Source organism: Melozone crissalis, unplaced genomic scaffold (genome assembly GCF_028551555.1).
Source record: "Melozone crissalis strain CALT ecotype California unplaced genomic scaffold, PUWL_Pcris_2 ptg000014l_1, whole genome shotgun sequence".
NCBI classification, from domain to species: Eukaryota; Metazoa; Chordata; class Aves; order Passeriformes; family Passerellidae; genus Melozone; species Melozone crissalis.
The window spans coordinates 1979224-2006649 of record NW_026535792.1 but is presented as its reverse complement, the minus strand read 5'-3'; the positions used below and the strand labels follow the sequence as shown (position 1 = coordinate 2006649).

At 42.3% G+C, this 27426-nt stretch overlaps 1 protein-coding gene and 1 long non-coding RNA gene across 7 annotated transcripts in view; one reads left to right on the top strand and one right to left on the bottom strand.

Moving 5' to 3' along the window:
• MEGF11 (multiple EGF like domains 11) overlaps positions 1 to 23794 on the bottom strand; it is a 252326-nt gene extending 228532 nt beyond the window's left edge. For 5 of the 6 annotated variants that reach the window (XM_054273113.1, XM_054273116.1, XM_054273119.1 and 2 more), the window contains exon 1: positions 23536 to 23599. The gene's annotated coding sequence lies outside the window, so the exon portion shown is untranslated. Of the gene's footprint in view, positions 1 to 23535; positions 23600 to 23727 lie in introns of those variants that run through there. The other variant, XM_054273115.1, reaches the window with a different exon arrangement.
• A 160-nt stretch (positions 23795 to 23954) lies between these two features.
• On the top strand, positions 23955 to 27426 carry LOC128935086 (uncharacterized). Its single transcript, XR_008482915.1, has 2 exons — positions 23955 to 24044; positions 25922 to 27426. It is a non-coding gene; the product is annotated as an uncharacterized LOC128935086 (long non-coding RNA).

Genomic DNA, 27426 nt, shown 5'->3' with positions numbered 1-27426 from the left:
ATCCAAAACAAAGATCTGCTCCAAGCCCTAAACTTGGAAATTTATCTTTTCGTGCCCTTTTCTTACACACAACACACTGAGGTGGTTTTATCATCTCCAAAACGTTCTTCCTTGGTCCTGTAATGCTGTACATGTGTAGCTACCAGGTCATCCTGGTAGCTAAATGAGCTTGTGGCAGCATTAGCAGAAGAGCTGAGTGCCAAGGACGAAAGAAGTTGGATTTTGCCTTCAGGAGGAGGAGAAGAGAGAAGTTCATGGCACTTCTCACACCTGGCAGGGTCTCCTTGGTCCCCTCTTTGCTGTCACAGCCACTGCTGGCTCTGGTGCATTTCCAGCCCAAAAGGAACTGAACAAGGCTCATCCCAAGGTGTAAATTCCCCACACAGAAGGAAACCACAGGAAGAATCTCTCTGCTGCTCAGAGAACCTATTTTAAGATATTGGCATTTGATATAAATAAAACAAAAGCTGTTCAGGATTCATTGTTCTGTCTGCTGAGTAATGAACACCAACATGATAATTACATCAAAATTGATTGGTTTAAAAATGTCTACTCTAATTAATTTATTATAATACTTATAGGACAGTTTCAGACAAGCTCTAGTGCACCAAGGATTAAATGTCATTCACTTGCAGTGCCCAGGAGGCTGCATACACACCCATCTGTAGAGAATGGAAATTAAAATCAGAATCATAGAAATCATCACAGAGAGGCTTGGGTTGGAAGGGACCTCAAAGATCATGTAGTTCCAACCCAATGAATAGGTTTCACTTTTTTATTTCCCAATCCTAATTTTCTTTGCTCATAGTATTATGTGAACATTTTTTTGTGTTTAACTTTCTCCTTTTTTTATCTTTTTTAAACAAGGAAAGGGAAAGATGAGAGATCTCTGAAATCTCAGCTCATAACCTCCTTTTCTTTCAGCCTGATGGGAAAACCTGGCTAGGGATCTCCCTGTTCATCCAGGCTATGGAAGGACAGCTTTTCTGTGAGGTGGGAGTTTGGACACAGGCAGTACCTAGAGAAAGATTTTTCAAACCCAGCAAGTAATTGAAGCATGTTGATTTCTTAATTTTCAGATACTTTGCCAACTAATCTAGACCACAAGAATAAGTTATAATTTCTGCATTTAGAATTTACATGCTCCAGCTGTGATCTGACCACACTGAGCTGAGCTTCTCAGAATAAACACTTAATTCTGGCTCTGAGTCACAGCCCACCCAGCCCAACTGCTGACATGGGAAGGGTTCATTTGCAGAGTATAAATATGCCCTTCTACTCAAATATATTGGCTGGAAAATATCAGGCAAGTGGAGATACAAAGGAAAAAAGGATAAATCAGAATTCTCAGAATATTTGATCATTTGTCTGACTCTTATATTGGTAACCCCGACTCAGTTTGGAAAGTAACTGCACAACCCACTGTGAGGGCAAGAGTTTTCCTTTTAGAGAAAGTCAGTTTACATTTCATCAAGTGAACACAAGCTTTATTTCTTTTTTGTTTAGAAGCAGGAAAGCGTAATGCCACTAAGACCAAAAGCCCTCTGTTGGTTTATAAAAAACTGCTGTGCTCTGAGCAAGAGCTTGGCCTGCCTCAGAGCCCATTAATAGCTATCTGTACCAGAAAGACAGTCGTGTATTTCTGTTTGTTTCTGTTCTCCAATTCCTCCCCTCCAAAGGCTAAATTGTGCTGCTTCTAGTAAAGATTAAATAGCAAGCAATTCAACTTCTGGCACTACACTTTCAAATACGAAAGAGGTTATGTCATGCAAGAAGAAAAGAGTTTTCTTTGGGATTGGGCATTCTTCTTCTTTCATGACATAATGAAAGGGAAGGGGGGCCTTTTAAAGCTTTGTGACATCAAACTTTGCCACAGACATGCTGTGTGAAAGTCCTGCACATCCCCAATGCTAAGGATAGACAGGAAATGCTAATGAAAAAATCAGCATTAATTGCTTGCAATGCCAGGGTCTGTTCCATCCCCGTGTACAAATAACTGCACAGCTCTGCCTCATTGCTTGTGGTACTGGAGCAGGGAAAAGTCACTTTCATACCCTGGTTGTTTACTCTGTAGAGTTACTCAGTGAATAGTAAGAAGAATCTGAGGCACAGCAAGTGGGCAAATAAATCACAACTGACAGGTTTTTTATTTCAGTCACACTGTGGTAAATTCAAATAATTCTAATGAAGTCAACTGTGCTGCTCCAGACTGACCCATCATCACAGAGTGGGACAATCACTGTGTTAATCTAACAGAGAGAAAAGATACACTGATATATTTTTGCAGATGTGGTGATGGGTAACTTACATCCTTCATGAATAGTTTCTATTCAAGGCATTTAATTAGCATTATGATAAACTAACCAAAGTGCCTACAGTGCACCAAACAATGTGAGCTGAGGCTGAGCAGTTAAAGCCCTCTGACAGCTCTGACCGCCCGCAATCCTAATGGCCAGTCTGGCAATTAATGTTCACTCATTAATCACTACTAATTAACTTCATTGATTTTTAACACTGGGATTTCCACATTAAAGCATGCTGCAAGAAGCACCACATTTGTTATGATATAATATTCAGAGGAAATGAAATAAAAGAAGTGCTGTGTCAGGAGACAAAACCACCATTTAGGCCAGGATGTTAAGTTACACCAAAAATTATGCATTGATCTTCAGTGGCTTTTATTTTACATCTGCTCTCTTGAGAAGGAAATGGCAACTATTTGTTACATGGACATGAGAAAAAAAAAGAAAAAGGTTAATGAATGGACTGCAAAGTTGCTTTGCAGGTACACTGCTCTTGCATAAACTCCACCATTTCAATAGAGCCTGAAATCCCCACAGCTCCTGTATTGGAAGGACCATGGAGAAAGTAAATAATGCTTTTAAGAAAGGATTTAAAAGGTGTTAAGGTTCTGCATTGGTCGAATCTGCAGGAATGGAGGGGAAGAGGGGGGAGATAAAGATTTGACACACTTTCTCTAACAGGTATCTGAACTTTCCACCATATAAGAAAATATAAGAATTACAATACTAATCAGGCATGGAGACTGAGTCTCTGAAGATGCAGAGCCAGTCAAGAAAGAGCAAACTATCAAAAGGAATTAAAGTTACACTGCATTGTTGGACTGCCTTGTGCAGGTAGATCAATAGAGCATTGACAACATATTTCTATGCCAGGAACGTCCACTAAAATCACATGGTTTCATTGAACTGGGGGAATCTCAATAAAATATAAACTATCACAGAGCAAAGAACTGAAGGAAAAAACATCCTGCTTATTTCTTTAAAGAGTATTTGTAATAAACTAATGATCTGGGCTGATTCCAGTGGATTGGAGTGGTCCTGCTTGTCACTTGACACTGATTTACTGTAGAAACTTGAGCAAATCCTGTTCCCCACAAGTCTCAGGCTTTCCTCCACTTATAAATTTTAAAAACTGCTCTTGAAGATTTTTCTTTTTATGAGAAAGGAGGAGAGTATTTCAGGGTGCAAATGAGGACATTTTACAGCATAATAAATCATCAATAAATGCAGAAAGAAATTGGGTGAGGAAAAGTTTTGTGTCAGGCAAACTTCTAGATCCTTTTCTACAGGCCAGTTACAGATGGTTTGAAGGTGACACCACAAAGCACATAAAAGAAGAAGATACTTTCTCCTGAATTTCAGCTTAAAATACAAGCTGAAAAAGCAGCAAATTCATGGTGCACAGGAGTCACTGAAGCTCTTCCAAATCTCCCATGAAGGCTGTGCTTAGCTTTCTAAACAGGGCACATAGGATGTGCTGCATACAGAGCAACTCAGTGATGGTGCAGCAGCCATGCAAGATTTTATGTAAGAATCACATAAAAGCAAACGCATGAAGATTTGCAAGATCAAAAGTTGTTCATCTGTGCAGTAAATGCCCAGTATTGTCTCTCCACTTCCTGCCTCATGCCTTGGGATGACACAGCCAACAAGGCTTCCTTTGTGGTTTAAGTTCTGCTTGATTGTACATTAATGCAGCAGATAGGACTGAATCATCTGTTCTTGTCTGCGAGGGCTGCTGAGGATTTATAGCTCTACAGTGGGAAGCTACAAGTGATGTGGATGGGCACAGCTGAAAAGAAAAAAGGCAAGGTCATCCACAAACTGCAGGCCTGAAAAAAGGGAGGCAGTAATATTGTTAAGAGAATTAATTCTGGGGAAGATATTGATAAATATATCACAGAGTTTCCATTATATTCTGATCATTCAAACCATTATAGGGCATGGAACAGAAAGGCTTTGGTCTGGGTTCACTTGGTGCATAAGTTCAGGATTAATTTCTTTAGTGTCCAAGAACTGTCTCAGTCCCAAGCTGCCCCTTTCCCAGCACAGGCTCCAGAATCCCCTGCTGGAGGGGCCTGGGGAGCTGCTGCCTCCAGGCTGGGCATATGAAGGATGGAGAGGAGCTCTCACAAAGCAGGGATTGTGTCACAGCAAGAGGAATGTGAACTCATAAATTAATGTCCTTTCAACATACAGAGATGGAGAGATTTTGCAGGAAGCTGCTTTTTATCATATAGTGCAAGCCAAGAGTGGATCAGATCCTGAGCACAGGTTTTTTGGATAGGGCATGTGAAACAAAGCATAAACAAACTTCAAGCAGCTTGGTGACACAGTTGCCATCATTCAGTTAAGATTAAGATATTGTGATTTTAAAGTTACATCTTTTCCAAATCTTTTTTGCGGCCTTGGGATTTCTTTAGGATTTTGCATGGCTCAGTTTGCCAAGATCTCTCTCAAAGCAGAATCTGTGTGGATGAGAGTTCAGTTCAGGAGTTCACAACACTTTTCCTTTTGACATTGACTGACTTATGGGTCTATTAAAAATAAACACATATTGAAGTGTAGACCTGCAAATTACAAAGCATTGCCAAGGATCCACCCCAGGAGAGCCCCTTTGGCAGGTTCACACTCCTGTTTTATTCACTCACACTGGATTCTCCTCAGAACCTGTGTGGACTAATCTGGGAGTGACTGAGTATCCCCCATTCTGGAATGAGGAATAATATAATAGTTATAAATAATGTAAAATATTCCCCATTTTGAAATGGGGAATAATGCTGAGAACATCTGCTGAAGAAGATAAAACAAAAAGACACCCACACACTTTCCTTTGGTTTTTCTGTTACATTCCTTCCCCTGAGCTGCTGCCTCAGTGCAAGTTTTGCCCCAGTGAAGATCCACTAAATTTCTTCTATCCTTGTTCCATGACAAAAAACCATCGTGGGACATCCTTCCTGAAGTCTCAGAGGTTCACAGTGCATCCAGCCTGCTTGAGCACAGCCACATGGCTTTGCCCATTCCTTTGTTCTCATCAAAGGCACTTCGAGGTGGCTTCCCCAGTAAAAAATGGGACAACGGTGCCTCTGACAGACTGGAAAGCAGCAGAGGGTGGGATGAGGCACGCCTGCGAGCTAGAGAGAGACACAAAACAGGAGCTTTTGCCAATCCTACACAATGTGGTGCATTTGCCCCAGGAAAAAAAGAGGCTTCCAAACAACCCAGTGCAATCTTTGCTGTGCAGTGAACTGAATAGAGATCTGATATTGAATGACATTCCATCAAGAGCAGGAGAAGCAAAGAACTGACTGAGCCAGGCAGGGCCACTCAGCCTTTTTGGAAGCACCAAACATCTTGTGGTGATTATCAGGGGAGGGGAAGGAGGAGGAGGCAGCTTTGTCCAGCTCAGAATAACACAAGCCCTTCAGCTGAATATGAAGAGTCCAGAGAGCTCCCCTGAGCTGTGTCTGTGCAGCCCTGGCTGTCACGTTCTGCATGGAACTGTTTGAGGGCTCTACAGAACCTGCTGGGTGTGCAGGGGACCCGAGAGAGAGCTTGAGGCTTTAGCACAGCACCATTAGCAGCTTCAAGCAAGGAGCTTTTGGTAACCAAAGAAACATTTTCATGATCTCAGCACAGCTTTGTCATGGAAATTTGAGAAATACTCTCCCTATGATCTGAAATGACTGGAAGTTGACATGGGCAAATTTACCTTTCTCTGCTACTTGAGAAAAGCACACTGCAAAGGTCATCAGCTCCTCACACAGAAGTTTAAAAGCCTTCAAAACCCAGAAAATTCCTACTGTTTATGGTGAGGTCTCCTGTGGTAATTATAAGTTTTAAGTACTGGTGTAATTTGTGGTTTTTTGTTCTGTTATATGCTTAGAAAAAAGACATGATTTTACATTAATCTCCCAACTGAATACTGACCCTAAATTCTCCAGAAAGCTGCTGATATTCCCATTGCTGTCACGTGTATTGTACCACCTATACCTAAATATGCACCTACTATGGACAGTATGGCCAGGGAAATGGGCATGGAATATGGGAAAAAATGGCTTTTCTTTAATCAAATAAAGGGAATGGAAACTCCAGAAAATAAAATCTATTGAATAATCTATTTTATATAGATACACACACATACACGGAATTTTTTTATATATAAATATAGGTATGTTTCTATCTCCTATTTTCTCCCTAAACTCCCCTGCTCACAGATCTGAGAACAGTCCTTCTAATTACATTAAGAACTTACAAGAGTGTAATTTTCCTGAAGATTTCTCTCCCATAATGGAAGATTTCAATTTGAAATATTTCCTAATGATGACCAGAAAAGCATCACTCAAAGTATTCCAATGTTCCAGCAGATGGTTCAAAGATAATTCAATGTAAGTTATGCCTACAAAGTATGTCCTCATTTTCAAAAGAAACTGTAAATGATGTAAATCAGAAGTGCTCAATCTTGTCAGTCAGTTCTACATTTATATCCAAATAACCAGTTGTTTCTTAAAAACATGAGGGTCAATGAAGCCAGCAGGTACACTCAGACAGTTTGACTGATGTATTTTAAATGACTGAAAAATGTGCTTTTCCATGTTCTGACACCAGACAGATCCATGTACAACTACTCCAGGAATGTGGTTTTAATATTGAAGCTGAGGTTTGAGAGCACCAAGTGGTGTCTTTTCCTCTTGATGTGCTGCTGTATTAAAAGGAATTATGTATGTGAACTTGGCCACAGCAAGAAGAGACCTCATGTCTAGTACTGGGCTGGATTTGATTATCGAGATAAAATTTGCAATAAAATGAAAGCAGTGTCAGGGGAAAAAAATTGTAACTCCAGAGAAGAGGAAGACCATCAGTAATGACATGTTTCCATCTGCAATCTTACACCTAAAGCAACTGGAATGGTCCCTTTAAGGTCCCTTCCTTTTTGTCCTAAATGCTCATTTCCTCTGCACCACTGAAGAATTCAGTGAGGCGATAAAATCACCAAAGTAGACCAGGACAAAATCTAAATTTTAAGGACCCTTGTAAAGTCTGGGAAGGCTCAGAGTGTGTGGGACACAAGGAAGGAGGAGTACCTAGAAACACAAACAGTATAGGAATATGTACAACTTCTTTTGATAAACTCATAGTTATAGGCTGGGAATTTGTACTAAAAAGAGGATAAAATACAAGCTAAAAACTAGAAACAAATGAAGTGCTTTGTAAGTTCTGTAAGGAAGTGAATTAAGAGAGGTAATGGCAGAGTTTCAGATTGAAATGAGTGTATTTTCTGAGACAAAGCCATAAGATATGCTTTTACCAGTGGCCAAAACCATGCTCCTTGTACAAGGCACAACACTTCCTCCAGGTACAGGATGTTCAGGGAAGGATATTTCTGGCTATTTCTAAGTTACAAGTTATTCAGTTGAAGAACAAAGATTTTGCATTTAATTTGGAGCTGACTGGAAAATGTTATTGAGTTATTCCCTAACCAGATTGAAAATACAGCAGCAAAATCAAATCATGGGATGAGTTTCATGCTCTCTTACAGAAGTGCTTTAAATTTGCTGAAGTTAATGGTGTCTCTGCTGAATTACATCAGCTTTTTAGCTCTAAAAGAACATACTAGTATAAACTAAAGCATTATCAACTTCTTATCAGCAATCTCCTTGTCTCCTCCTGGCTGCAGGGTCAGAAAGGAAGATTCTTGTTTTAGACACAGTCCAGTGAACCAAGCAGACCCCTACACTCTCAAGAAGTCAAAGCTCAAAGTAATAAAAGGTCTGAAATCCTACTAGATTCCTGGACAGTTCTGAGAGTAGGAAACAAAAAAGTCCCTAGAAACGATTGCTTTTACCTCCAAATGTTCTGAAACCTGTGGTTATTCTTCTTAAACAGAGATCTGTCATCTAGACAGTTTCCATCCTATTTCCTGGTCTATAGCTCTGGTGGTGCTGAGCTAAGAGATGCCTGGAAAGCACCCTGGATCTGCCCATTTACACATGGAATTCCCAAATGCCACTTCTCATGTTACAAATCCTCAACAGTCCCAGTCCAGGTCTCAAATTCTCTCTGATTCAGTCAGTGCCAAAAACTACAGACTCAAGGGCTGGGAATCAGAAAATCTCCAGATTTAGAATTTTGCTTTCTGGAGTTCCAGCCAGATGATGAGCAAAGTCTTCGCATCTCTGCTTTCCATTATTGGCAAGAACAGGCTTTCCCTGGTATTTATCCTTGTGCTAACTGCCTTCACAGGGTTCCATGATAAAACAAGTAGGCTACTGCAGGGATCTGACACATATGGATGTGTGTACCCCAATCCTGGCACTACTCTAGTCTTGCCAGAAATAGAAAGCCCCTGGCAATGCAATTCTTTCAAAAGTAAATTTGGAAGGCATAAAAAGTGGTAATTAATTGCCCAATACAAATGGCTCTGGACTGAATACAAGCCGGTTTGATTACTTAACAAATAAAATCACCTTCTGAGGTGATAACCCAGTTCATAAAGTTGGGCAGAAAAATATTGATTACAAAGTCCTTGCTGGGTGCACCCTTCTTTCCTGGGAGCTGGATGTCACTCAGGTCATGGCTTGAGCTGAGTTATGCAGGCAGAGAGACAAAACCCAGCTCAGGAAAACCCACCTTGGCCTCCCTTTGCTGACAGCAAACCTTGGAAGGCTTTTCAAGGAGGAGGCAGGGATGCTCCTTCCCTTCACTTGTGCCTCACAGTGGAATGGGTTACAGGGGAGGGCTGACAAAAAGGGAGAGCCCAGCTCCTGCTGCTGAGGGACTGAGGAGAGTGTTGCTGCAGGCATTGGAAGGGCAGATGAAAAACAACCCCCTGAGTGGGGACTGGGATCTGTGCAAACACCATGGGAACTCAGAGAGTTCTGCTGTTGTCTCAATGGGTTTGTTGTTACAAAGCTTTAAACATGAAGTGTCAATCCATGGACAGTTTGGCACTCCTCAGCAGCTTCCCTGAGCTCTCTGTCCCAAATCCTGGGGCACTGTGGCCACAGGAGTACCACACGTCCCTACATCTGTCCAGGAACTGTCCCCAGCCCAGTGCAGGGTGTCCCACAGGTGCAGCCACACCTCCTGTGTGCTCCCAGAGCATTCCCAGCCAAACAATGCTGCAAGAGAACATCTGCCTGCTCCTGCCCTCCTTTCCTGCTAAATTCACCCATACAGCCTGGTAAAACCGCTGAGTCTCCAACTTCCAGAGGATGGAATTGGGCTCAATCATTGTCTTTTCTGTTGAACATGTTTTGTTTGATCATAACAAATCAGCCCAGTGTGATGTAAACGAGCTGATCTTAATCAGCAGTGTACTAAATATCCATGTGACATCTGCATACATTGTTGGTTCCTGCCTGCTCTGCATGCACAATTTAATTAGATGAGTAATAAACGTGTCAAATTTATCAATGGTGTAAAACATTTGACTGCAGTGAATTTACGTCCTTGATTTGGATTGTTCACAGACGCCTTATTATAGCTAACATGACTTACCTATTTGTCCTAAAAAATTAATAATTATCTTCTGGCTTTTACATTGATTTGTCCAATTTTCCAGGAGGGAAATACAATTAACCACAAATAAGAAAAAACACCTCAAAGTTGACTGATGAGAAGTTGTTTAAAGACACTCAGTTCAATTAGGCTAAAAGCATTCTTTCTTTATGGTAACAGCACTTTCCAAATAAAACCTGAATTGCAACAGGAGGAAACTGAAAACTCAACCAAAAGTTGAGAATAGATTTTCCATCATTTCCTCTATTGATTGTGGTTGAGCATTTTACATAACCAACATGAATTATTTGTTAAATTCTTAAGAAATAAATATATTTTCTCAAGAGCTCTTTTACTTAACAGAATTTTAAAATATGAGTCATAGATACTGAATTGGCTGTATGTGAATTTGTTTAAAACCCTGTGCTTGGGTCCCTAAAATGTTCATCCCAGCCACACCAACTGAACAATTCCTTTGAATGGAGTTGGGTTGGAATTAGGCCAAATAAACTTCTCTATTTCCAAAAATCATAATAGATAATAGAATTGACTTGCACCAAAGTTTATTACACAGCCACTGGACATAAATGCACTCAATATAATCAAGTTGCTACTTCTCATATTTTAATTATAGGAAAAGCATTGTGAAAGTCAGACTTCCATTAAAAATAGGCAGTTTAACAAGACCTAATAATAAAAATTTTTACCAATAGGAATATTCAAAATTAACTTTCTGTGTACAAATTAGATTTCAAATAGCAGGTTCATTTCTCTGGTGATCTAATTTAGGTTTTGGTATCAAATAATGTCTCAAACACATAAAAAAACTCCTATGGTAAATTTTCATCCCTAATGTTTTCCAGCTGGTCTCTGATAACTATTCCTAATTGTACTTGTTAAAAAGTGGATTTATGAATCTCAATTAGACTGGTTTTACTTATGCTACAGCAATTTTCAGTACCAACCAAGACTATTTCAAGATAGAAAAAAGTTTTATGTGGATGAAAGAATAATTATGAAAATAAAAAAGAAAATGCCTTTTATACAATTTAATTCTCAGTAATTCTATTTCAATAATCCAAAATAGAAAATACAGCATGTAATAACCATTCTGGGAACTTTGTTCATTCCACGAGTTACAAGGTGCTTTTATTACCAGGATATTCACTTTGCTCCTGTGCCCTACTGTGAGCATAAAGATTTACATCATTCTCAGTGAATCTATTTTAATTTTCTTTGCAAACTTAATATCCTTATTCAGCAAAGTGTTGAGATGGAAGCTTACCCTGAGCACACACTGAAGACCCCAGTCAGTGTAAATGATCCTGGAATTCGTGCAGGGCAGCTTCAGCAAACTCATCTTTCAGGTGACTCAATCTTCAACAGGTACCCAGGTACCCTTTATTTCATCACTTTGCTGCCCAGTGTCCTCAGCTGGGAAATAAAAGCTCCAGGACAGCCCTGCCAAGCCCTGGCACTGACTCGAATCCCAGATCTCACCCACGCTCACTACAAACACCCCATGCAAAGTTTTCTGCCATCTTCCTGTGAAATGGATTCCTTGAGACCCTTCCCATCCCCTCAGCTGTGGCACTTCACAGAGTCACATCAGAGAACCCTGGAATGGTTTGGGTGGGAAGGGACCTTAAAGCCCATCCTGTCCCATGGGCAGGGACACCTTCCATTGTCCCAGGCTGCTGCAAGTGCCCCATCCTGGCCTGGGGCACTTCCAGGGACCCAGGGGCAGCCACAGCTTCTCTGGGCACCTGTTGGTAAATGTGATCTGATAATGGTTGGGGTTAGGGTTGGTAAATGTGACTTTGTGCCTGCCATGCCATGTTCATGGCAAAGCCAACTTCCACAGTTTGATAGGAAAAAAATAGATAAGTGACATAAACTGTTCTAGACAAAAATACCCCGTCTTTGGGCAGAAACCACTGCTACAAACACATTTTTTGTTACAGTCTCCTCCAGCTTTCCCAGATGGCCAGGTAGTGGCTGTTCCTTGGGAGTCACCAGATGTTCTAAAATTAGTGACTCATGTCTCTAACATTCAGATCTCTGAAAAATGCCCAGGAAATCAGAGCTGGAGACCAAGACCCTCCTGCACCAGAGGGAAAAGCAGGTTCTTCCATGGCAAATTCTGAAGTCCAAAGTCATTATCCCTAATGGAATAACCACGACCACTCTCCTGGAACACCACTGTCAGCCAAGACAAGGGCCTGGACTGATTGATTCCTGCATATTTCCTTCCTTGTGAGGCTGAATATAGATACAAGAATGGTATTTTTACAACTTTACAACACTGGCTGTTGTTGCAGCCAAACTCTTTGGCTTGAACTTTTGACTTTAGATATGTATTAAGAAATGCACAATAAATTCTCATCCAAAAGAAAGAGAAATACAGGAGCACATGCAAGGCAAGCTCTGGGCACAGAACAGTTAACACAGGCCTGCTGTCCACTCCACGTTTTCCTTAAAAGCTGCTGTGAAAAAATCCAATTTCTCCCCAGAAGTATCATGATTGAAAGCAGCAACTTGAAAACAGCAATATTTTTATGGGCTCCTGTGAAGAGGATTCTCCAGTGCTCAGTAGGGTGAATCCAACCTTCTCAAAAACACTGATCCCATTATTCAGTTTTGGTAATTAAAATGTTTTCTAAATGATTGTTCCCCAGCAGGAGGAAATTGATTAATTTTAATGCATTATTGTATTTTAGCATGGAACAACATTGTCTTTTTATTCCTCTCCTCTTGTTCCCACCATTTGCAGATGAATTATTTAGATGTGAAGATTTGTCTCCTGTGTTTGATGTGAAGCTTTAGGGAGCAAGTGGAGAAACCCAAGGAGTGCCTCATCATTTGCAAGTTCAATTTCTTTCTGTTTGGATATTGATTAGCACAGCACATATCATGAGGAAGTGGCTTGACTAAGGGAACATAAATGCGACTTCAACAGCATTTACATATTTAGAAATGCATTTAGGAGTTCCATTATATGCTGCTTTTTAAAACAAGTTGTTTCACTTTGAGGGAATAGTTTGGGTTGTGTTTTGGTTTCTAAATTAGGCAACAGAATCTTATTTAATTTATATATATTTTAATGACACTGAGTAGCATTTACCAGCATAGAGCCTCTTTATTTAGGCCCAAATCCTGAGTCCTTTGAAATACACTCATTAACTTCAGCTGGTTTTCAGTGAAGCTGTTAATGAGTTACAAGTGTTAGAAAAGCTGAAGCAACAGACACCTGACATCAAACACTGGCTCAAAACCAGATCCTGTCCCAGCTGAAGAAAAGAGATGTGTGTATCTCACAGTTCTATCACAGCAAGCAATATTTTAAATAATTAGAATAATGTTGTGTTTGTGTTCATCTTCTGGGCATTTTGAGTGGAATCAATGCTGCCACAGATGACCTAAGATTAAATAGTTTCTTGGAAGAGTTTCTCCTGCTCACAATATTTTTTTTTTTTATGAAAGCTTCTGCTTGATTAGAAATTAAAAGGAAATCCAATTTGATTTTATCAGAGAAGAAAAGTTTGTTTACGTATCAAGTTCTATTTTCAAGCAGACTTCAGATAGCTGAGAAAACAATCAGATATTCTGAAACTAAGCAATGATCATCCAATAATGCACAAAATACAGCAACAAACTGGAACAGAACTACTTGGCTTTGGATTTAGCAGCAACTGGCAGCAGTCACCTCCATAAAATTAAGAGAAATGAGCAGAGCAGACTGATCTATAGCTAATGCAGGACTAATTTGCCCAGGGATGCCTACAGTGCTCCCAAGAACTTTGCACAGGATCTTGGAGCACTCTACAAATATGTTAAGATTTAAAAAAATGTCAGGAGCATTAGTATGCCCAAAAAATAGAAGGCAGTGGTATTAGAGGCAGCCTTTGGCACAGCCAAGGACAGGCTCCTCCTTTCCTGGTCCTGTAACACATCACTTTTTCTGGCACTAGGTTTATCAAATAAACAACATTCATTGTAACATTTATTACTTAATATCAAATTTACTAAAGTGCTCAGGGGTCTCAAGCAGAATAAGTCCTCTATATTTTATGCAAAGAAACTGTGTGTCCTTAAATACTCACTGTCCCACATATCTCTGAAAATGTCATCTTCAGAGAACACAAGGCTTCAGCGCAGTTGAATATCTCAGCTGCCAGCACTTCCCACCATCATGGACTTGGTTTGAAACTCAGTTTGAGAGAGGCTTTAAACAACCAAAAGTGTTTTCCTTCACACAGAAAACTTCTAAAGTGTGTTAAACACACCAGTGAGCAACACAGGATATGTTATTGGCTTACATTGTATGGATTGAACTCTCGTGTGCTATTGAAAATATTACAGTAGGAAGGAGAATGGCACAAGACCACCTTATCCTATTTCCAAACTCCTTGGTTTCCCATCCCTTGGAATAATTAGCTTTAGCTAGACATGAAGAACTTTTTGTTCCTTATTAATTCCTACATAGTGAATGACAAGCTACTATGCTAATATAAGAAAATACTTGTATCAAAGTAGTTTTTTTCTTGTATGACAGGCAACATGCAACACAAGACTACTTTGAATTCCTACACAGATGTCCAAGATTTTAGCTGGGAAGAGTCCAGCTGGCAGCTGGGGCTCAGTGTGAAATGCAAACACTGCAGCTCTGCTCTCTCCTGGCTGGGTCAGATGGGCTGAGCAGGGACCACATCTGCTCAAACACCTTTCTGCCTGTGGCTGGAGCAGTTACCTGAAGTGACACAACTTCTACAGGCTGCATTCCCCACACTGCTCCCCAGGATGATTCAGGAGAGCAGATGTGCTCACCCTCTCACACAAGGAGTCAAGCTCACCCCTCCCTCCTAACAGGGCTATTTTTATGCACACTGATTTGCACCATTTCTTCTCCAGAGCTCTGATGCAGGACTGAAGACTTCACAGCACTTCTTATTTTTGCCACCCAGTGGAACAAATAAGTGGTATGCAAGCACCATGAAATATGGGAAGAAGATGCCTTTAAATTTTAAAAAGTAACTTTTCTGTAAAGAGAGTCAAAGATCTCAGGAGCATGGGGGATTCTTGGGGTGCCCTGTGCAGGGCCAGGAGTCAGACTTCAATTATCCTTGTGGGTACCTCCTAATTCAGGTTATTCTATGATTCCATGGTTCCCAAATGGATTCACTGAAGTAAATCCAGCACTAATCCAGGCATCGTGCTGCCTGCTGGCAATGGCAAAACCAAACAATGTCCAAACTGAGCCTATGTTCCATCAGCAGGAGGAAAAGCAGCACAGACACACCACTCCTTCCCTCTCTGGGTGCTGCTTTGAGCACAGTTCAGCAGCACAGAACAATCAGAGCCCAACATTTCATTTCCACATCCCTTTGGCTAAATACACCAGGCTATGTCAGCAGCACTTACACCCCAGCAGCACCTCTGCAGGCTGGGGATATTCCCCTTCAGCAGCTGCTCATTGCTGGGCTGGGTGTGAGCACCAGAGCCTGCTCCACTCACAGTCCCTGTGCAAACATGCTTCTCTTACAAAAGTCAACACAACTACGAGTTTATACTCAGCTTCCAGTGCACATTATTTTAAGTAGATCTCCTGCCTTTCAATGCCTGCATGTAAAAGAAAACCCCAACCTTAGCTCTGTACTACAAGGGGAACACAGACCCTAAAATTCTCCTCTGGTTAATGCTCTATCAAGCTGTCCCTCAAGTGGGAAACTTAATCCTTAAGAAAGCCTAAAAGAAGGCTGGGGAGGATAAAGCAAAAGACCTGCAGGACAACAGAAGAGCAGGGGAAAACCCACTTGCAAAAAATTGGGAGGATGCTTGGATTGTCTAGAAACCATCAGTGTTAGATGCTGGACACTACTCAGTGCAGCAGCTTCCTGCTAATTATTCCTCTCTCTTTCTGTCAGGCAAAAGGCTTTTGCACAGCATACACAGATCTGGTTCCTCACTTCACATTCTCAAGTCAGTGATTCTGAGGGAGCCTTTAATCTGTTACTGAATTTTATTTAGTTGTCTCTTTGTCCCTTCATGTTTATTTTCTGAATTGTGTTCCTTTTTCTCACTTTTTTCTATATATAAGTGACTTTCTGTGTCCTTCCTGCCCACACACCTCTGCCTGCCAGGCTATTTCCCATTGCCTTTGTGTTTAACATTGTTTGCCCCTTATTCCATTTTCCCACATTTTTTGCATCTTACAGAGCAAGAGGAACAAGCTCAGTTTCCAGGCTGGGCTCAGATCATCCACAAACAATCCCACGGAACATATTTTGAGAAATAAATTTCACTTACATCTTCATGAGCCAGAGTGGTACAATATAAATCAAAATAGAGTAAGAAAAATAAAACTTTCCAGATTCCTGTGGATTGGAATGGATGTAGCATCTGCCTCAACTGTTAAGAACACCTACTGCATTCACTCATTTGCTACCTTCTGACCACAAACAGCAGATGGTATTTTGTCATTGCACAGACCTCAGTTCCCATAAATCACAATTTCTGCCCTGCAGCATTCATAACCCAGTGCTGGGTAACAAGTGGATGGATCCTCTCCTGCAACAGGCACTGCAAATGAGTCTCCTTCCATGTGCAACTCACAATCTTCCTGCATATTTGACCACCAGTATTTATTATAAATGAATGTTTTGTAAATAAAATTTAATAAATTATATAAATCAATTATAATAAATATAATTTAATAAATATAATTTACCCCTCTTGTCATTTTGGTGACATTCCCAGTAGCCCTCACTGCACAGACTTCATCTAATTACTTCTCAATTACTACTCAATTAACACACCCTATGGGCTACTGATGTCTTCCCTGTCCAACATATAACACATAATTTAAGACACTACAATGGCACTAAAGAATCCAACCCAAAAGGACTTCCTGAGGTAATTTACACTCACCACCACCAGAGAAAACTGATTTGTTGGAGTATTTAATTTCAAGTATTTTGCAGTGTTCTGGCAAAGTTATTACCAGTAGTTCTGGTCAGTGCCTGCAGTTACAGTACTTTGCTCCTCAAAACAAGTTCAACATAACTCAGTGCAATGACATTTCCAGCTGAAAGATTACCTCCATTAGTTAGGGCTACATCCAAAAATCATCAGGGAAAGCTTACAGAAAAACAGCAAAACCATTGCTCCTACTTGCTGTGTGCTCAGCTCTGTCATTCTGGAACACTACAGCTATCAAAACTCATCATGTCTAAACTGAAGCTCAGAGTTACAAATGATAATTTTCAAATTTGTTCATTCATTCATTTACCATAAGGTTTTTAGTCTTTCTTCACAAGTAAAATGAAAAGCAGGCATTATTATGAAGGGTGGGATCCATCTCTCCAAATTGAAGTACCAAAGTTGGATGCCTGGCCTGGCCTGCTCAGGACCAGCAGCCTGCCAAGGACTGCCTGGATTCCCTAGGTCTCCATGGAGGAGGGGGGCAGGTGTCACATCCAGAAGGCAACTCATCCTAAAGGCAACATCCCCTGCCAAAACAAGCCTCCAAAAACCCAAACCTTTGCAAATAAATACAGGCATAGGACTCCTCTCTCCTTGGAGTTTCAGAGCATGACTGGTCACATAGTGTTTGGTAAAAACATTGCATAAGAACACCAAAAATTAAATTTTCTGATGCTTGAATTGTGTCTATAAAATAACTGACTGCTCCTGTTTTGTTGCTAAAATGCCTACGTGGAATTTGCAATAAAAAAGAAATTAGAAGTGGAGAAGGGGTGAAGAATATTGCTACATCAGATATTTGTCCTCAGTCTGAGGAATGGAAGGCGTTATGACTTTATTGGTTTTGATTTGCCATATCCATTTTAACGCACAGAAGTTAATACAAGTTCAAATTAATCAGCCAGCACTTCTTTAAAATGATATTTACAGCTTGTGCATTTAAATGAAGGCAAACAAAAGTAAAATTTATGCTACAATAAAGTATTATTGTCTTAATTCTTTAACAGAATTAAGCTAGCTGTGGCAAGTAGATAAAAGCCCTTTGAAAAGTGAAACATTGCTGTAGTTTGTCTTGTCAAGGCTCCTGCTTCTAAGAATATTTATGGTTTTCCTGTTCCTCGAGAACCATAAATGACACAGCAGGTCAACGAGACAGTTTCCATCTCAGTCTGGATATTTCCATCCAGAACTAGAGGATAATTCAGCCTCCAACCCCAGGTAACCCCAGCCTCTCTCTTTCCACTGCTAACAAAGGCTTAACTCTGGACTTCCTCCTGAGAAACCAATCCCCCAGCTTGTGCTAACCCCAGGACTTGGCCAGGGCTGTGGAATGGCAATGGAAGCAGCAATTCCTGGAGCATTCAGAGAGCAGGATCCAGCCCAGCACACGGGGGCAGGGGCACTCTGTGGAGTGACTGCCTGTCAGGAGGTACCACACTGTGATGCGCAACTCAGGTGACACACTGAGTGTCAGAGGAGTCACCTCCAGTGTCCTGTGCTGTGCCAACAGCGTGCTGGCTGCTAAGTGACTTCACATTCTTCTTTATTTTTCTGCAGAGCTTATTTTAGAAAGGTTGTATATCAATCTGGAAAGTGCTGTGAACATGATGTTATCATAATGGTACCATATGCCAGTTGACTACTTACAAATCATCCATGCTTCCCTCACTTGGTAGATTTTAAAGCATGATAAAGAACTTGATTCTCCTCATGCTTACACTGGATTTATATCAGTGCACCTCCATGTTTTATACTGGTAAAAAAATATTTGTATCAAAACCTCTACAAAGCTTTAAAGGCTCTTAAAACAGCAACATCCATACAATAGTTTTTATTATTCAAGTAATTGTCTCAAAACCAGATGTGAATGTTAAAGACTCAAACATATAAAAAAGGTAGGATATGCTCCCAAAAAACCTTATCCATCCCTACAATCTACAGAAATAGGTTATATCCTCTAACTTTAAAGCTCTTTAAAAAGCTTTAAAGCTGTTAATTTCCCTTCCTAGTTTGGCCCCTTTAGGAGGCCACTGTGAATTCCAATACTCCACCTGATTATTTCTCTATAGCATTTTCCTACTATCTGTGTTCCAGAGAAATCAGATTTTCATGCGTTCACAACATTCCATAAACCTTGCAAAAAATTAAATTCTGTAAGACTTGTGATAAAGCAGGAGGTTAGCAAAAGTCTAGATCTTAACAAGGAATCCAAGATAAAAGGCTAAGCAAAACTTCTGAATATCTGAGCTTAGGAGAACCTGAACCTATTTCCACTCATATCTACCAGTTAAATATCAAAAGAATAAAAATCAAAAATAAAACAAACAGGGCAAAAAGAAAAAAAACAAAAAAACAACACAAACTTGTTTACAAATTTCTCACTCGGGCAACCTGTCAGCTGTCATATTCTGACAAGTTTTATGGTGTCTTTTTGACCCTTTAAAATATTTTTTGGAGTGACTATTAGCCCTTATGAAATGTTTTTGGTGAAAAAAGAACTAGAAAATGAACTATGTGAAGTTAGAGCACAGAACTATTTTCACTCAGCTACTCTCTTACTCCTCCTCCAGGCAGAGCACATGTTTAGCAGTGAATCTCATTTCAGCCTCGTGCCTATTCATTCATTCATTAGCTTTTGTTCTCAGGCTGGTGCCAGGAGAAATTCTCAGTGCTAGTTCTTACTGCAGAGGGAAAAGTGAGCCCTAAAGTTCTGCTCTTGTTTGCAATCTGGTGTGAGCTGGGTGAGCTCTTCATTCCTGCTGCATTTCTGTGAGCGGGCTAAGTGGTGACCTTCATCTTGTACCTCTCTGCCTCACTCACAAAGAAGCTTTCATACAAATTTCAATAGCTTCCCTTTAGAGCAGCAGCCAGACTACAGAACCTGCCTGGAGGGCTGAGCTCCACTGGTCAGACCCAAGTGTTTGTAAACACACTCATCCTGGAGAATTCTGCACTTGTGTTGGTCATCTTGACTGAATGCCTCAGATTCTCTGGGCTGTACCCACTCTCACAGCTACTGAGCCTGATCTTCACAGCAGTGTGGGATATTGTCTCTTCATGAATTTAGTACTTTATCTGTAATTCATAAGGTAGCGGTCACATTCTACAAGCTCTTAAACAAAATTCCTCCTCTCTACCTGCACACATCGATTGTACATTGCTCACAGGACTCACAGAGAAGTGTCATATGGCTGAACTCTCCTGGCAATCTCAAACTGATTCTGTCTGGGATTTGTCTCCTCTGAGACTGGCTCTTTTAATTTTCTACAAGCTTTTTCATGTCTCACTCTTTAACATACAGAACTTCTCCACTGAAGTTTCAATCAGTTTTGTGCAAAGGAGCACACGGGTGGATCTGGCAGCATGGTCAGTCTGCAGGGCATAGAACAATGAGGGGGAATTTTTTCTATCTTTTCCATTAATGTCTGAACAAGCCTTTCTGGGGGGAACTCATTTATCCACAATGGTAATTGTAACTATTTCATTGATAAGGGTTTTACTATTAGCCATTCTTTGTAATATGTGAGATAGGGCAGGATGCTGTGGCTTTACAGGGATCCCAAATGCTATTGAGACACATGAGGAAAACCAAGATATCTGCATTGGGCACCAGATCCAATGTGTGTCTCCCAGGACAATGGAATTCTGGTGGAGCAGCAACTGGAGACCAGGCAGGAAATGTAAGGGGATTGTGAGACCTGAATCCTACAGGCATCTACAGTGTGGTCTTAGGTCCATCACCATCCCTGAAGAATCTCCCAGGGGCTTTGGCTTTGAATTGGCAACAGACTCTGCCTCTTGCAGCCTCCCAGGTTCCTTTGCATGGATAGGCAAGGCAGAGAGGGGCAGTGGAACTGCCTCCCATTCATGCACTCCTCTGTGAGGTACAAGCAGAACAGACATGTTTGGATGAGATGACAATATGACAGTAAATATGTAAATAGGTAATTCAGACCCAAAGGGGACAGATTTGCTTTGGGGGAGATGATGGTTTGGGGGAGCCCACCACACTCCATGCACCTGGGAGTACACAAAGGCCAATGGCAAGCATAGATGCTGCAATAGGAAAAAGGTAAAAACCAGTGCAGGCACCACACTCCACACTCCCCAGTGCCTGCAGCCCCCAGCCCCCAGGTTTCGAGAAGGAGACTTATGGCTTTTATATACAGTAACTGTGAACTCTGTAAAATCTCCATTTAAATTCCCGACCCAGAGATTTGCACAGCAGTACTGCAAAAAGTAGTAATTACATGGAAGCTTTTTAATATGCCATGGTATGCAGCACTTCCCTTTTTAAGCTGAACAACCAAAGTAGTATCATAAATATTATATTCAAATAGTAACCCAAACCACATGGTTCTGAAAACAATAACCAAGCACATGCTTAGCGGGAACACAGAATTAGAAATGATTTCACATACAAGGATAAAAGGTTTGTAAGAATTGTGATCACACTAGAGAGAAATAGTTTATGCTGTTTCAGACTGTACTCGAAGGTATTTTCACAGCTCCAATATAATTAACTGTTTGCAGTGATTTATAGTTTTGCCGTATGCATTTGCTTAAATATTAATTCTGCTGCCTGGTGTTTAAAGCACGATGGATTGTTCAAAGTGAAAATAGCTGAGTGCCTCATTCACAGTAAATATGGGACTTCTTAAAAGAGACTTTTGGCTTCTGTTTGATTCTTTGGACAATTAATTTATATTTAACTTTAAAAAAAACAAGAGATCAAATTAGGCCTCTTTCATAAGTAAAATGCTGGAGCAACGTAATGCAGCCTACTAGTGAGTATTTAACATCAGCCAATTTGGGGTTTTTAACAAAAATGACCAAATTTTTTAAAGTAGGTGACTGGGAGTGACTGGAAATAAAGACAATACTGAGGTCGCTTTGAAAAACAGGTCATGGCTATATGACCATTTTCAATGTTTCATATTTTGAAACACTTTCACCATAAAACTCTTGCAATTCTGCAACAAATTTACTCAGGTATCAACAAGAAGTAGAAATAAAACTGAACTTAAGAGTTTAAACACTGAAGAAGCCTCCAGAGGTTGTTACTGACAAATAAGCCATGAAACTGATTTTGCAAACGTATTTCACACATGCTTATTAGCATTTATTAACCTCATCAAAGACAATTTCAGGTGTCCCACACCAACTTTAAGAGACTCCAGAGCGGGACTCATGAACATCAAGTTGTTCATAAACAAGAACAGATCCATGCTCTGTAAAAGATTGGCTAAAATCCAACCCTGTGGTGAGGCTGTTCAGTAGGTTTGGTCACCTTTATTTAGCAGCACTATAACCAAGGCAATAGACCTGAAAGAATCCATCCAGCAGGCATTAACTACTCTGAGAAGGAAAAATTGTGGGATTTAATAACAAAGTAGGCATGGGAGGAAAGTCCAAACAGCAAGAGGGACAGCAAAGCTCTGGATAGGCTCTAGGAGACATCTAAGCATGGAAAGGATTCTGACTCAGACTTTATCCCAGCATAGATCTTGTCAGATTTCCTTAGCCCAATGATGTGAAATTGAGACATAACCTCCAGTCACCTAACCCTGAGATTTCTATTGCCAAAATAGAGGACTGAGTATAACAGGGGGTGGGATCTCCCCCATCTGACAGGTCGTGGAAGGCAGACAGGCTGCTCCATTCTGGCTAATTTATGTGTTACATACTTCTGTTCTGTCAAGGGGCAATAAAAACATGAATATCAGCCTTTCTTTTCGTTAACTCCGGACTTTCTTCCTGTGGGGAGGGGAGGATGGGCTAAGCCCAGCATGCAGTGATCACAGTGACCACAGGAGATTTATTTACCGCGGAGCGATGTCAGCCTTGGTTTCCCAGCTACTGATGCCCTGCGCACCGCTCTGGGTCAGTCAGGTGCCCGCGCCAGCGCTGGGTACCGGCACAGACAAACACAGGCACCGGAGCTGTGCGCTGTCCCTGCGGGCTGAGCGCTGCCTTTGGGAGCCCGTGCCCTGACACTGCCAAACTTCTCTCTTTGTTAGGAACCATCTGGCAGCGTGGCCAGAGCCCTGCCTAGGCAAAGAAGGCAATGTTTGGCAGCAGCGAGTAGCGCCAGTGAGAGTGAGATTCCACCCCCTTGCCAGGCTCTAGAAACGCAGGTGTCGCTTACACACTGCATCCTACAACTTCTCCCTGCCCCAAACACCTTCTCCCACCAGGAGCCCCGGCAGGTACACGCAGGGGAAGCCACCACGGCCGCTACAATCCGAGCAGCGAGCGCCAGCCCCAGTCCGCTCGCCCACGCGGCGCAGCAGCCCGAGGACGGGGACACGCGGGGACACGAGGGGACCAAATCTGTCTCCTGCAACCAGAAGAAAGTTCGTGCCGATACAACACCCCAGTAAACCACGCGGGGGGCAGGAAGCGGCTTCCGAGAGAAGCGCTGATAGGGGGGAGTCCTAATAAAGGCGTAAGATCTCACCCACGCGCACATCTCCTAGCTCAGCACTTCCAAAAGCACCAACGAGAATGCAAAGATTGAGGCAAGGGACTGGAGAGAGACTGCCTCCCCCCGGCTCGTCCTGGCTGCCTGGGCAGTTCCAGGTGGAGCAGGGCAGGGGCTCGGTCCCTGGCAGCCGGGGGTGCAGAGGATGCTCCTTGCCCCGCAGCAGCGCCAGGAACACACGGGGCGTGGGGAGCCGCAGCTGCGGCCATGGGGGTTCCGGTGCCGCGTCCCCGGCAGCGCCCGGCGCTTGTCCCGACTCGCACCTACCTCGGCGGGACCCGGCTCCGGCTCCGCGGGGCTGCGGCGAGGGACGGCGGCGGGAGGCGGCGAGCGGAGCCCGAGCAGCCTCGGCCGCGCCGGGGCCGGTGCCGTGCCCAGGACGGGCGGCGATGCTGCTGCGGGGGACTCCGGGCGCCTCTTTGGCTCTGTTAGGAAAGTTACCGCGGCCACACGACCCACCTTAAGCCCGCCTCCCCGCAGGACCCGGGGGAGGGGGAAGGAAGAGGAGGGCGGGAGGAGACGGGGGTGGGGGCTCGGAGCCGCTCTTTTCCCGGCGCAGAACCAAGTCACAGCAGCATCTCTCGGGCAGTCGCTCCGGGATGCAGGGCTGGGCGCACCAGCGCATCCCCGGCTCTCGCAGGCGCTGGGCTGAGGCTGCGCTCCGCTCCCCTCCCCCTGGATTCTCGCTTTGACGTGCGGTACCAGCTTCAGAGCGCAGAAACTTTCCCGTTTCCTGCGGCGCTGACGCTGATTTTTGGCTTATTCGTTTGGTGATGGTTGGTTTGGCATCTCGTTATTTATTTAACAGTTTGTTGTTTCGGGGAAGGGGGATTTAGTCCTGATGCCTTGGGCTTTGTGTATGTGTTTTGGGGTTTTTTCTCTGCCCGATTAAATTAAAATACATTCAATAGCCTAGAAGGATAAAGAATCAGGCTGCCACCCCGGCATCCCAAGGTTGCCGCCCCAACATGTGGGAATGAGGAGACAAACTGTAGCCGAGGCAGAAACACTTGGTGGCTCAGCAGAGGCAGGAGATGGGGGAAAGCAGGGCTCTGCCTCCTGCGGCTCAAACACCGCGATCTCCCGAGCAGGGACCCCTCAGACTCCGCGGATGTGCTAGAGGGAGATCATGCAAACTTCTGGACCCATTTCAAGGTGCCGGGTTTGCAAGCAGCGGCACGCACGCAGCTGGCGGAGCGGGCACACACGGGCGGGCACACGCAGCTCGCAGTGCCCACAGCAGCCCCAGCACGGGGAGACGCTGCCTCGAGCTGATACCGCGCGGGGTTCAGGGGATGCTAATGGGGAAAAGCGCCGTGGAAAATTTACCTCTGCTCTAGCATCCTCTACCGTCCAGAGCATCTGCCCTTGCTCTGTCACATCGACTGCATCGCTGCTGCTCCCGGGTGGCTCAGTGCCACCGCATGCTCAGGGAGGCATCAGCCAGGGAATGAGTCGCACCCCACGGCTGTCATTTTCTTCCTGAAAGATGTACCAGAAGTTACAAATGCATAATGATTAAAATCATTAGACCAAAAGGCTCATGACAGGTGATTTGAACAGCTGCACCAACTTAGCTCTTAGCCAGCAATCTTATGCTTGCACAGGCTTTTCAAGATGAAATGCTCTACTTGTGTTAGGTACTATTACTGATTATATTCTAATTAGAATAACAATATTGGCTGTGATCCTGCTTTTTTAACATCTCAGTATGCAAGAAACACAAGACCAAGTGCCTTTTTGATAAAGGACCAAAAGGATTAATAGAACATTTTTTGTCACCGTAGCCACAGGATGAATCCCCACATTGTACAGTATTTTATGTCCATATGAGGCTGCCAAAATCCTTTGTCCTGCACTGTGTGTTTCTTGGTCACGTGCCAGTGCATGACTGCAGGTGATGGCAGTGTTTCAAAAAGGACATTGTTTGGGCCAGGAGTGGTACATTGGCTCCATCAGGGACTCCCTGCAACCTCCCAGCCTCCCAAAAAACTCCTTCACTCCAGCACTGCCTTTGTGCCCCCAGGTTCCCAGCCTTGCCTTGCAGGGCTGTGTTGGTTTGCAGCATTCCTGAGAGCTTGCAGCAGCCCCCTGAGCCAGCAGCATGGGGCCCTGGAGAATCCCTGGGTGCTGGAGCGATTCCTCCTTCCCTACCTCTTTCCCAGGCCCAGTTCTGCTCCCTCCCTGGCTCCACAAGCTATTTTTCTTCATTACCCATGGCTAAGGCAACCTAAGCAGGTTCTGCAGCAGTACTGGTACCTGAGGTGAATTCCTCACTATCTTTCTCCACCTGTTTTAAATTATTTTTAACCAAAATCCTAATGATGAATATCAATAATAAATTAGCAATCGTGTTCATTTATTAAATTATTTTCAATATTTAATACAATTCAATAGATCAAATTTGAACTTGATTTATTGAATAAATAAAGATAATTAGGTTTTGTTGTTTGTCTAAGAATATTAAAAACCACCAGTTGCTCTATACTGATGCCATTGTTTAGAACTCAGTTTTGTCACCAGTTTCCATTTGGGCAGCTATTTAGCATCCCTGATCTTCCTTTTTAAATGGTAAGAAGAGAGAGACTAAACCTGACTGCTTAAAATGAATTAGGCAAGCCTGCTGCGACAATTTTTTTTCTTTGTCTTTCAGTGTTCTCTGTAAAACTTTCCAAAGAAGTGGCCTGTCAAACTATGAGTTCTCTGGACACCAATGAAACCCAAGACATCACATTCTGCTGTATGACTTTTGACATATATTTGAGGCAAAGCATTCAGCCCCACTCTTCTTGCTCATATAAAATCCCATCCAGCTCAGTAATTTCCCATGGAAAGTTCTGGCATTCTCTGCACTATGGTTGTCTGCTTGCAGGGGTGTAGATGTCAGTAAATGCCAATGGATGTGGCCATGGATGCTCCTCCATTTGAGGCTGACTACTGGAATTCTCATTTCTTCTTGGTGTCTATTTAAATGCAGCCACCTTCTAAAAGACATTCAGTGCAAACAGCACTAGATTGCAGCACACTGGTTCTAGTTCAGTGCTTCTGTTTTTAAAATGTGTAGTTTACAAAAAAGATATATAAAAAAGACAGTTTGGCTTCTTTCTTATTATTGTTGACTCAATGAGTCTAGGCTAGAGTTATAACTCTGTAAACTCCAGCTGAATCTTCAAGCTTAGCCAGATTCTTTCATAAATCAGATTGAGTTGCTGAGATTCTGAAGGACAAAATAACTCTCAGTTATGAGTGCACAGCTTCAGTTTGGTGAAATGATATCTGGTTATCCCCAAGAAACCTGAGCACCAACATGAAAATGAGAAAAAGATTTGGAAAAAAAGGGGGGAAAATTCAGGAGTGTATTACAAGAGTGACTCTGCACAGAAAACTGCTTAATAATTCTGCTGATAAAGTGTGAGCCAGAGAAGAATTCATTTTCCTCTCCCAGAGCTCAGCTGGGGTGACAGGAGTTTAAAGAAGAGCAGCTCTTTCATAAAGGTGAGCAGGTATGTCCTTCACACAGACAACAGGAGTTTGAAAACACTGAAGTCACTGCAAGCTCTGCTGTTGGCTTTTGGGAAGGCAGAATTTTACCCTTTGAAAAGATCTGCTGAGTAAAACCAGCCACTTGTACATGTTTTCTCTTCAAAGTCCATTCACCTTTCAAGAGCATTTTGCTGCTTTCAGTTGCTTGCTTCTACATGTCCAATTTAAACATGTTCTTCTCCACTTTTTTATTTTCCATATGTTCTTTTTGCTTAAAGGGGAAATTGGGCCTCAGGAAACAACAGCAAACTGAATCCTGCTGGTGTTTGTAAAAGCACAAGTTATCAACACTGGAAAATGATTATACTGTTAATATCAAACCCCAAGAAATTAAATATGCATCATTTGTGTCTGAATGAACAATTACTATTGAAAATAATGCCTGAAAAAGAAAAACAAAGCTTTTCAGACATAACATGAATTTTAACTTGGTTTTTTTTTTTTAGAAAACCAATCAGGGTTTTAGTTTATGCATCATTCTGTTCCCCACAATAATACTCTGTCTGTGCAATCAGTGATGATAAATGGTACATAATTGTAAACTTGATATTGGTTTTCAATATTGAATTCATCATCCTGTCCTCTTAACACATATTAAATACTTTAAAGAATTTA